This window comes from Xenopus laevis, chromosome 4S, assembly GCF_017654675.1.
Source record: "Xenopus laevis strain J_2021 chromosome 4S, Xenopus_laevis_v10.1, whole genome shotgun sequence".
Lineage (NCBI taxonomy): Eukaryota > Metazoa > Chordata > Amphibia > Anura > Pipidae > Xenopus > Xenopus laevis.
In genome coordinates, this window is record NC_054378.1 from 722,397 (window position 1) to 733,153 (window position 10,757).

A 10,757-nucleotide genomic window follows, 5' to 3' on the forward strand; every position below is an offset into this window, starting at 1 on the left:
TGGGACTGACTTGTGTAGAAGTCGGCAGTTCCCACATTTTGGCCTCTGTACCCCAGTCTCCCGTCACTCTTAAAGGAATAGGAAACCCTTTCAGCGCAAAACCCCTCCCCCCTGGGCAAATATTGGTAAAACAGCTCAACCTCTAGACATTTTTTTACCCCAGAATTGTCTGAAATTGAGGAAAGTCAGTGGAAAATGAGAATGCTTAAAGAAGGAAACCCTTTTGGCGAAAACCCCTCCCCTCCGTAGGCCCCCCTCCCCTAAGTTGCTACTTACCCCTCAGCGCAGGTCCTCTCCCGTGGAGTTCACAGGCGCCATCTTCTCCTGTGCGGTCTTCTTCCTGGAGCATTTGCCATTTGGAATCTACTGTGTCTACATGTGCCGAATGTCACGAAGTTGCCGAAAAAAGAAATTGGAAAACGTTGTGACTTTCGGCTCATGCACAGTAGATTCCAACCGGCAAATGCTCCTACTGCGCATGCGCCGCCAAACGCTGGGGAATCCAGGAAGAAGACCGCACGGGAGAAGATGGCGTCTGCGAACTCCACGGGAGAGGACCTGCGCTGAGGGGTAAGTAGCAACTTAGGGGGAGGGGTTTGCGCCAAAAGGGTTTCCTTCTCCTTTAAGCATTTTCACATTTTCCACTGACTTTCCTCAATTTCAGAAGATTCTGGGGTAAAAAAATGTCTAGAGGTTGAGCTGTTTTACCAATATTTAATGAAATTGTATTTGTATTAGGGACCCCTTTCTGTTCTTACCCCCCTGGTGACGGGTCAGTCTGTCCCATTTTACTTCATGAAAACATTTGTGAAACAGTGACAATTTTAAAAAGCATCAATTATTTATTAGAATTTTTTTCACTGTACAAATTGTGCTCTTTTTGGGCTACTGTTGAAGTGGCTCTGGGCTAGTTTTGGGTTGGTTTTGTACATTAGACCTGACAGTGACCCTGCACTGGGCAGACATTGCCTCACATGCGCCACAAGTGAAACACGGGACTGAGGCGGCTGTGAGGGGGTTAAACAGGGGAAACACTTGTGGCAAATTCATGTTACTCACAAGCCACGAAAAAGGTGACAAATCTCTGTAATTCTTTTTTGTTTTAATGAAAGAAAACATTTGCTCCGCAGCATCTGTCACTGCTAATGTTTCATGTTGTAATTAAATGTGTGTAATTAATCACAAGGGCAATGGAGCGTTTGGGGCAGATTTATGAAAGTGCCAATTTACATCTTACCACAATACAACTCGCTCACTTTCTATTCATTCCTATGGGATTTGTAGTATTATGTTTAACAAGGGACTTCGCCGTCTGATAAATATTCTTTTAAACAATCCCATAGGAATGAATAGAAAGTGAGTGAGTTTTATTGTGGTGAGATGTAAATTGGCACTTTCATAAATCTGCCCCTTAGTGTATTTACTGTACCCAGAGCTGTATTTAGCTCCAATCACACCCTACGTACCTAAACATGCCGCTTACTCAGTGCATGTGAAGTCACTTCTACCCCTCACCCCCCAGCTCCTTCATTGAATTTCATATGGAAATCCATGGCAGAGGCTGGGTGAATTGGTTTTTTTTTTAAATTTATAGGCACCCGAGGGCCGCCCCCCAAAACTTATTGCCCTAGACACAGGCCCTCAGTCCTGCACGGGTGCATTTTTGGAACCCGTACCTGACCCATACCCCGCAACCTGCAATCCGCAACTCAAAACCGCGACCCGCTGACCATCAAGAATCAGGAAGTGCTGCCGTAAACCGGAAGTGGCATCATCGGAAGTAGGTGTGATCAGGAAAAAAGGCGTAAAACAGGAAGTGCGGTCATTGTAAACTGGAAGTGACATCATCAGGTGCCTTAATATAAATATGCCCCTGACTGTACCCCAATAATTATCTTTTGTTTGCCTCTTGTACAGATTTGTATCTGGAACAAACTATCATCTGACTCTCATATCAGGACACACTCCATATAAAAAGGGATAAGATTTTCTACTGGAGAGATGTCTGCCAAATATTTCTGCTCCCTTGATGGTAAGTAAGACTTAAAAGTCAAACATTAAAGAACTTGGTGCGCAGTATGCCAGTACTGTTCCATTATAAATTGAAAAAAAAAAAATATCCAAAACAATTTAATGAAAGCAGTAAAATACTCACAGTTCACCCCAGTCCATGGGTGCAAAAATCTGGAACAGCAAAAAGTTTTTCCCAAAATTAAAGACCGAAATTATAATAAAAATTCAAATAATTTATTAGCATATACTGATGACCGGCTAACGCATTTTGTGCCTACTGGGTCACTTATGAATGAGTCTGGAGCAGGCACTCAAATAAAGGCAATCTTCCATCCGCAGAGGACACGATAAATCTTTTCTACTTGAATTCAGCTATCTGATGGAAGATTGCCTTTATTTGAGCGCCTGCTCCAGATTCATTTATGGTTGTCCTCTCACCATGCTGAGGGCTCAGGGCGGTGCACATGGGCCACTTCCTTAATGTGGTGAGTAAATACTCCACTTTATGGAGACCCCCTCTTCGTCTTATCACAATACTGGGTCACTTACGCATAGGCTTATGAGTAAGTGCCCCAGTAGGCACGAAACGCATTAGGTGGTGATTTGAATTTTTATTATAATTTTGGTCTTTATTTTTGGGGAAAACTCACAACTTTTTGCTGTTCAAGACTTAAAAGTATCAACAAAGCTTTGTGTATAGTAGGGATGCACTGAATCCACTATTTTGGATTCGGTCAACCCCCTGAATCCTTTGTGAAAGATTCGGCCGAATACCGAACAAAATCCTAATTTGCATATGGAAAGGGTAAAACATTTTGTACTTCCTTGTTTTGTGACATATGTTACACAATTTGCCTCCCTGCCCCTAAATTGCATATGCAAATTAGGATTCAGATTTGAATTGGTCGGGCAGAAGGATTCAGCCGAATCCTGCTGAAAAAGGCCAAATCCTGGCCAAATCCCGAACCGAATCCTGGATTCGGTGCATCCCTAGTTTATAGTCAGCTAGAAAGCAGCCCCTTGTTATTATTAATCTGCCATTTGGGAATCATCACAATACCAGTCACACTTGAAAAGCAGAGTCAGTCATTCTCATGTGACAGGCAGATAATTTGTAGAAGAGAATATGATGGATTTGTATGGAAATTAGACTTGCTGTAAGACTCAGCATAACTGTTGTGCTGCTAGGGTGTTGTGTTAAAGAGATCCTTGACCCATAAAATGTTTATTGCCTAATGAAAGAAAATGTTATTCTAAAAAACTGCCAAATATATATACATTAAATATGTCACGGCTAGTAATTTTTAAATGCATTTGGTATAGAAAGCAGCATCTGTCTGGCTACTTATTATTCTCTGACTGAGATGATTGAGAGACCTGCATGAGAATTGAGGTCTGCTACATCATTTCAAAAGTCAGAACCAGGGAAGTAGAGGATCTCTTATCTGAAAACCTGATATCCAGAATGCTCTGAATTACAGGAAGACATTATGTACTCAAATTAGTGATGTCTGCCTCCAGTGGTGTAGTTATAGAACAGATCCAGAAGCTGCTAAGGGTAGCCATGAAGAAGAGGTGCCAATTGTGGTTGTGAATGATTATCCTCTGTTATATCTATATATTGTGCCAACACATTTAGGCCAGTGCAACATGGAAGCTGATATTGGCCTGCGGAAAAGAGCACTTTGAGAATCTGCACCTAGAACCATTGCTTTTGCCCATGTGCAAGGCACAGGCAGGGGAATTAGGCAGCAAAATAGAACAGTTTGCATTTTCTTGCCAATATCCACTGTATGTCAGGCTGATGCAGTCATTCCTGGTGAGTGTTGGACTGATGAGCCGGCTTAAGCCTTACACAGAGTTTTACAAAGATGATACATCATTAACTGCCCCAGTAGTGGTAAGTTTCCTATCACAGTTCAGTTTAACTTGTCTGCATGTTTTTGGAGTGTAAGAGGAACCCCACACAGACACTGGGAGAACATACAAACTCCCTGCAGCCCAGGTTGGACTAAAACTAGGGACCCCAGTGCTGCAGAGCAGAAGTGCTACCCAACGAGCCACCCTCTTGCTCAATAATGCCATTATTTTGTTTCATTATGTATGAGGAAATCAAATCATGTTATGCTTCCAGAATGCTTGTCCCTAAAACTGCTTTCAATTGCACTTACAAGACCTCTGATTTATTGTTTTGAATTTATCTGCACGCAAGCTATACTACATTCTGTATTTTTTGCTCTTTCCCAAAGAATTTCAGGAGTTCATCACAAGAGGGTGCTCCAGATCAGCATATTGTTTATGACTTAGTAAACCCTTTAAACAGATATTGACAGTGGCTAAAAGTCTTAAGTATATTTTAAAAAAAAAAACAATAATTGATTGAAGGTGGAAAAACAATATTGTTCAAAGACTTTACAAAACTCAAATTTTCACTAACTATATGTAACCTGTGACCCAGAAGGGGTCATTATGTACCACAGGCAACAGCAAATAACATTTTAGAGCAATGTTTAGGGCACTTTAATTATTAAAGTAAAAAATTATGGAAAATTCCCTTATCTGAAGAACCTCAGGATCCAAGCATATGCACACCTACATTTTTGTTGTAATTTCTGTACTGCAAGACAATGTACATAAAATGATGTGTGCTGGGTATGTTTAATATTTCAAGCTTCTGAATAAGAGAAAAGTGAAGTGAAAGAGATGCCCCTTCTTGCCCGACCGAGTCCTATAGTTATCAGTGTTTTTATGCAATTTTTATTATTTGATTTCTAAACTATATTTTCTTTTTTCCTAGGGAGTATAGTGCTCTTTTTCTATATTAATTGTCCCATGGATCAACGAGATAAAACTCTTACATCAGATGTGCTGCCAGCAAAGTAGGTATGAATTATACTTTATATTATTTATACTTTTATACTATATTTTTTGCCAAATACATGGAAATGGTCAGCTATTAAAACAGCCTCCTAACAGTCCTTACTCTGCAGGGCTGTTATGTAAAAGAACAATAAATGATAGAATGGAAAAACGATGAACAGTATTCATGTGATACTTTAACAAATGTCCATGTTTTTTGAAAAATAAATTTACTGTAATTCTGATTAAAATATTATATGACCCCATAGTGTAACATATAAGGAGGCGTTCCATAACTATATAAAGTCAAGGTGCTGCAGTTTGAATTATACAGGGAACTCCGAGTATCATATACTGAAAGGAATAATATTCCTTATCTGCCCTACCATTGTCCTGTCCCAAACTCTCTAACATTGGGCTGGTATTTCACTATAAGAAAAGTGGCAACTCTACATGTGATGCAAATAATATCTCTACTTATCACTAAGCTCCATTTGCAAGGATATAATTTACAGGGCATTCAGAGCTCTTGTGTATTATATAGTGAATAAAATACCCCTAAAGTAAAATATAAGGATATTATTAGTCACTGAGGAGTTCCGCAACATAAAGGCATGAGGCTGAAGGGCAAGTGGCTTTATAATGGTTATGGATGATGTAAAAGTGGGATATTTACAGATATCTATATTTCAGTATTATAAGGTTTTTTTTAATAGGCTACTTAATATGATAAAATGGGGTGGATTTACTAAAGTTTAAATGGTAAATTTGAATTTTCGAATAGTTTTTTTGGTCAAAACTCCCAATTTTGAATTTAAAATTACCAATTTGAATTTGACTGTGAGATTTATCACACCTCTACCATAGAAACAGTTCTAATTCGACACTTCCTCATCTAAAACCTGCCTAGTTCATGTAGAAGTCCATGGCAGAGGTCCTTTGAGCCATTTCGAGATGTTAATAGCTTTCCTGACAGTCATGTTTTTTTTCAGAGAAAAACTCGATTCAAATTTGTTTTGTTTAGATTTTCGGGTCATTCCTATTCGATGGAATATTAGACGTTCTTGTTTTTTTTTTTATAAACAACCTCCCATTTGGGTATGAAAAAAATTCACATAACTTCTAAATTTGACCTTTAGTAAGTAACCCCCAATCTGTTGGTAGTATTCATTCTGGAGGTTTTCCTTTTAGAGGCTACTAATACACTATATTTCCTTGACTTTCACACACAGGGGTATACTTATGAAGATTTAAGACAAACATTCTCGGTAATGTTACCCATAGTAATTAGATTTGCACAGTTACCTTCAAGATAGAAAGCAAAAATCTGATTGGTTGCTATGGTCAACATCACTGATGTTTGCCTCCAATGTTAATAAATATGCCACACAGTGTTTAAGTAAGTACACATCCATATGATCCACAACAACATTGGCAGTGGAATGAGACTCAATGAAGTACTCACTTCATGCCCAGTTACTAAGTTTGCACCTGGCAAGCTGCCCATGGCAACCAGTCAGTGTTTAGCTTTATTTAGTAAGCCATGGATTATAGAGTCTTTGGCACTGGCTCTCAAGTACCTGACTTCTAGCACTGGAAACATAGGGTAGTCAAAATAAAACATTTTACAATATCATCACTTGAAAAATGAGTTTCCGATCTTCCCACAAATTAACACAAACACTTGTTTTTTAATAACAACTTTTATTGTTCTTCAGCATTTCCAATTACAGAATGGGCAACTTTCATGCAGTACTGAAGGAAAATATAGATTATTAACAGACACTTTATCATTACAACTTGTCATTAACCTTTAGCATTTTGTCATAGACTTTAAAACAATTATGTGAACTGAACTTGCAGGCATCCCCCTATACTTATTCCCAGGCAATTCTATCCACCTTATTTCATTAGCCGTTTGGATAAAGTCTCAGTGCTAAAGATACGATTAAAAGCTTCATGGTGCTATTATTATTAGACAGATCACACAATAATGTGAATTAATTTATGAAAAGCCATAAAATAATAAGAGGTAATACAGATTAACACAGAGCTAACTCCTTCAAGGAGAAAAAACTTTCAGTGAGTTATTTGTGCCTTTCATCCACAGGTATCCACCAACATTTTTTTCTGGCATGGGAACTGCACTAAAGCTTGCCTTAGTTAAGGCATTTCTACTGATAATGCCCATTAAGGATACTCTTTCATGAAAATCTGTAAAGCATGAGCCCCCAAGCAAAATGAACAAAGTTCCTGGGGGTTGCCAAATAAGGGTTGTGATTGGCTATTTGTTAGTCCCAAGAGGAGTCTAGATTTCCCAAGAAATCTAAAAATTACTTTGAGGCCAATGGGAGGGGGCATTAAGCAACATGTAGATCACAAGCCACAGGTTGGAGTTCCATACTGTAGAGTAGGGATCCCCAACCTTTAGAACTCATGAGCAACATTCAGCAGTAAAAGGAGTTGAGGAGCAACGCTGGCATGAAAAGATGTTCCTGGGGTGCCAACCAAGGACTGTGAATAGCCATTTAGTAGCCCCTAAGATTGTCAACCTACATTGAGACTCTGTTTGGCAGTGCACCTGGTTTTTATGCAACCAAAACTTGCCTCCAAGTCTGGAATTCAAAAATAAGCACCTGCTTTGAGGCCGCTGAGAGCAACATCCGAGAGGTTAGAGAGCAACATGTTGCTCCCGAGCTACTGGTTGGGGATCACTGTAGAACAGTGTTCCCCAACCAGTAGCTCGCGAGCAACATGTTGCTCACTAACACCTTGGATATTGCTCCCAGTGGTCTCAAAGCAAGTGCTTATTTTGGAATTCCTGGCTTAGAGGCAAGTTGTGGTTGCATAAAAACCAGATGTACTACCAAACAGGGAATCCTGTAGGCTACCAGTCCATATAACAGCCAATCACAGCTCTTATTTGACATCCCCATGGGCGTTTTCATGTTTGTGTTGCTGTCCAACTCTTTTTTACATTTAAATGTGGCTAACAAGTAAAAAAGATTGGGAACCCCTGCTGTAGAGCAATGATCCCGAACCAGTGGCCTGTGTGCAACATGTGATCACCAACCCCTTGGCCTCAAGCAAGGTATTTTTTAATTCTTGGCTTGGAGGCAAGTTTTGTTCCATAAAAACTAGGTGTACTGCCAAACAGAGCCTCTTCAGACTGGTAATCCACATAGAGGCTACCAAATAGCCAATCACAGCCCTTATTTGGCACCTCAAAAACTTTTTTCATATTTGTGTTTCTCCCCAACTCTTTTTACAGTTGAATGTGGGTCACTCCTTTAGAGAATACCTCGCTCTATTAGTAAATGCAAAAATGAAGCTATACCATAGACTTGTAATATAATAAGCTGTACAATTTAATTTACCCTCTGTTTCCAGGTAAATAAAGCTTAAGCCATGCATAAATAAAGTATCATTTCCATTTCAGGATAAAATAAATATTATGTTGTGGTTAATTAAAAATATGTCCTCAGTCCAAAATTTCTATATGCATTTACATCAATAAATTATCCAAAAGAATACTGAATTAATTTGCAAATATAGATGTAAAGCTATTTTTTACAAAGTGCATCAACCTGTAACTAAGAATCTTTGTCACTTTTTAATACTATTTCATGTGCATTGTGTTTACCAGTATTTTTCTAAATCCTAAAGATATCACAATTACATACAAATTACACATTAGATAAAAAACAAGCAATAGTGACAATTTAACATAAACATAAAATTACATAAAAAAATTCATATTTAAAATTTGTAGTGCAGCAGATATAGATGTCTGAAAGTACAATATACCTTAAATTAATGGAAGCATATTCCATTGTTTGAAAGGTTACCTTTGGCAACTTCAATATTATTTGTGAAATCAAGTATGAAAAATGAAATATTCAGAACTAAAAGGAAGTGCTGAATGAGAAATGTTTAAACCTACGCTATGAGCTAAAAAAAAACGATTGAAAACGTAAAAAATAATCTGCTATTAAAAATCTTTATATTTACATGTCATAAAAGGAAAACAACTGATGCAATTAAAGTATGTTAATAGGGCTTACTGAATATCTTCTATTACTATATACATGCAGTTGTACAATCTTGTAAACATGGTTTTTCATTATTTCCATGGATTTTTTTTTTGCTTAAAGTAAGACTAATAGCCTGAGATTTCTGGGAAATGCTTTGGCCAAAAATTACTTAATTTCAAACTTTAATATGTTATCTGTACAGAGAAGTGACTGGTGTGGTTGCAGGCTTACACTGATGGCATACAGGGAGATTTATTAACCACGAGAAATGGTCGCTGCCTGCGGATGACAAATCTCCAGGAAATACCGGTATCAGTTTTAATCACTTGTGGTAAAACATATTAACTACTGGAAACTGCCTTCTCTGACGGTTACGCAATTCATATTCTGCCATCAGCAATTCACATTGAAACCAATGGCAGGGTAATTTCAGGAGATTTGTTACCCTAAGGAAGAGCAGGTTTCCAAGGGCAATAAATCGCCTCTAAATATTATTATTTTTACCTATTTATTTTTAATAAACTACAATTTTGAAGGAAGCATCTCTCAAAAGTAGCATGAATATATCTAATAAAGACATTAGCCCAGAGCTAATGATCCTTAAGTTGTCTATTCTTATTGCACAAAATTGCATTGTATGCATTATTGATTCTATGGAAATTAAAAATAATTAAATGTTGTACACCAACCTTTTGCGACTAGCTGTAAGCTCACACAATACATGTTTAGGTGTGTTGCACCATAGCACCATATTTATGCCATAATCAAAATATTGAGTCAAAATAGCCAAAATCGCTGCCTGTTCCTGCCTATGGGAATTATGTGAACATTTTAGTAGTTACTGATAATAATTACATATATTTCTAATGTTATATATGATCTTATAATTATAATGATTTCCCTAAAAATGAAATGAGGCAGATAATGTCGCATTCTCTATGGCCTACAATGTGAATGAAGTCCAGGTTGATATTGATTCATACTGAACCACCAAACACACTTTCTAAATGAATCTAAAAAGTGTGCCTTTCTCTCCATTATGCAGGCATCAGTTTTATTGAAGCAATCCTGAAAGATAGTCTTTATCCATTCAGAAAACCATTCTACTCTAAGTGTAAATATATGTAAAATGTATCTCGCAAACATTTCCTATTCAATGGAATGGTTATTATATATATATATATGGTGTTTACTTAGGCTTCTTACAAATGAAGGCACATTTGTTTAGGATCCTTTGCTGATCATTTAATTAAGAGCAGCATTCATAGTATGTGGAAACCATAGTCTCACTGCCATTTCATAGTTTTTAGTAAATTGCATTGATTGTTGCTGTTCAGATAAGCAGATGAGGTATCTTAAAATGTCCTGGTTAGTGAAATTGTGTAGATGTTGGTGATGAAATTGCTCCAGCCACGACGGAAGGCACGATCAATGGTCTAAAACACAGAAAAAAAATGTCAGGTAACATTTTGATTGGAACATCTAACACAATGTAAAGTTCAGAGAAACATGGAAAAAGGAACAGGAAACTTGAAACATGAAATTACTTTTTAAAATAAAGCTATTTCCCTCTGTCAGGACACATTCATTTGTGTCTATTTGGTGTCTAGTTCTGAAGTTACTAATCCATTTCCTTGAACATTTTGGAGGCAAAAATGTAATGGCAACCTTGATTTCTGGATGCATCCTCCTGTCAAGAATATGAAAAGAGAAGGAAATATTCGATAATACAGCCGCAGAAAACATATGCAAGATTAAAGAAAATCCACATACACTAAGGAGGTTACTTTTCAAAATTCAAAAAGTTCTCACTATTTTCTGAAAACGACTCCAACCAAATCCACATGGACT

General features: G+C 37.6%; 1 long non-coding RNA gene across 1 annotated transcript; it reads left to right on the plus strand.

Moving 5' to 3' along the window:
• The first annotated feature begins 1,370 nt into the window (after positions 1-1,370).
• LOC121393144 lies at positions 1,371-9,225 on the plus strand. The gene is made up of 4 exons (XR_005960762.1): positions 1,371-1,780; positions 1,918-2,032; positions 4,811-4,892; positions 9,109-9,225. It is a non-coding gene; the product is annotated as an uncharacterized LOC121393144 (long non-coding RNA).
• Positions 9,226-10,757: the final 1,532 nt, after the last annotated feature.